The sequence below is a fragment of the Mugil cephalus genome, chromosome 12, assembly GCF_022458985.1.
Source record: "Mugil cephalus isolate CIBA_MC_2020 chromosome 12, CIBA_Mcephalus_1.1, whole genome shotgun sequence".
NCBI lineage: Eukaryota > Metazoa > Chordata > Actinopteri > Mugiliformes > Mugilidae > Mugil > Mugil cephalus.
The window spans coordinates 448,549-450,209 of NC_061781.1; the positions used below are offsets into that span (position 1 = coordinate 448,549).

Sequence of the window (1,661 nt, forward strand, 5' to 3'; positions counted from 1 at the left end):
CTTGTGATCCAGCAATATTTATTACTTAATAAACAATTTCCAGTTTGATCTGAAAATGTCGGAACTTATATCTTCTGTCATCTCAGTGGGCAGGCAGCATCCTACCCTAACTGGTTTAGGTTCTGGGGAGTTGGCAGCACATCATAAATAGCCCCTATCATAAATCTAATCCTGCTAGCCTCCATGCTCCATAGCACCAGTATGGGGGTGACGTTCCTCATCCAAGACCTCCTGGACATCTTCATCGGTCCAGCAGGATGGGACACCATGAACGTTCCGTTGCTCGATGCTCTCTGCATCCAGGACATCTGGAAGACACAGAGGTGCCACCTCAGCTGCATACAGGACCCGCCGGGTGTGCAGCTGTGCTGAGTGGGGTCAGCCTGCCGGTTTACCGCTGTGTCAGGGGTTCCACGTCGTTCAGGTCCTTCCACCTCTACCTCAACTGGTTCATCCCAGGTAAATGCAAGTGTTTGCTTGTCTCTGTATGGATGTAAAGGATGCTGTATGTTTTCACAGATGATGCTGATGTCAATCTGTCTCCGCAGGGACGCGTGCCAGCAACATGCACTTCCTGGCGTTCCTGGTTGATGGACTAGTCAGGTGGAATGAGGACCAAGCAGCAGCAGCTTAGGAACAAAAGGTGTCTCTCCGCTCCTACTGTGGCCACCTCAAGCACATCCTTAATCAGAAGAGTCAACGGGTGCTTAGCCTTGACAGGTTTAAGGACTTCACTCAGCCTGCTCTGTACACGGGTAGGTGATGTGAAAACACTCATACTTTGTCAGGATTTATTATGGAGTTTTACATAAACCCTTCGCTCTCTTTCTGCCATGCCACAGAGGAGCTCATCTGGGTGGAGTGCCTGTACCAGAAGACTGGGAGAGTGCTTGAGAATGTCAACTTGATTCCTAACACTCCGGACAAGACTACTGCCATTGAGGAGCTCGAGGAAGTAGACGAGGGTATCGAGAAGGATGTGGAGGACGCCACAGTCTATGGGCCAGATACCCTCTCCACTGGATCAAAGGCAGCAGCTCGGTCAGGTGATGTCAGCTGACACACCCAGAGCAAGTCTCCTACCCACCACGCCTAAGGTAATTTCACTTATTGCAATCATGCGTCAATAGTCAACAGTAATCTAAGGGTAGAGGAATTTACAGTGCTTTTCTTTTTATTTATTTTTTATTTTACATACAATTTAGTAATTTGTTACTCATCTCACTGTTATTCCTTTGCTTCCATTCATGTGTTTATTTTCAGGACGAAATCAACATCTACCAGAGAGTGACAAACAGTGAGTTGTCTACCCTCCCAGCCCAAGGGGCAGTTCAAGGTAGTGAAAGGGAAGAACACCTTCTGTCCTGGAAAGGAGACTCCAATGGTAAAAACCTGTTGAACTTTTGTCATTATTGTGAGAATTAAATTACATGAAAGAATACTCTTTTTTAGATTAAATATATTCCCATCAAAGGCTAATTTCAAAAGCCTCTTTTTATAGTTTCACAGATCCTGTCCCTATCATGCAAATGTTTTATGAAATTTATGAAATACATCTGGCAACACACTCCCTCCTTTTCCTTCAGCATCCAGCGCCTCCCTGTCTGCCCCCGCTGCTCCACTTTCTCTTCCTGGAACAGTGCGTGTGCCGAGGAGAGGGC

The 1,661-nt window shown here is 46.7% G+C and overlaps 1 long non-coding RNA gene across 1 annotated transcript; it reads left to right on the top strand.

Moving 5' to 3' along the window:
- The first annotated feature begins 219 nt into the window (after positions 1–219).
- On the top strand, positions 220–1,091 carry LOC125018182. The gene is made up of 3 exons (XR_007113921.1): positions 220–459; positions 549–755; positions 843–1,091. It is a non-coding gene; the product is annotated as an uncharacterized LOC125018182 (long non-coding RNA).
- The last annotated feature ends 570 nt before the right edge of the window (positions 1,092–1,661 follow it).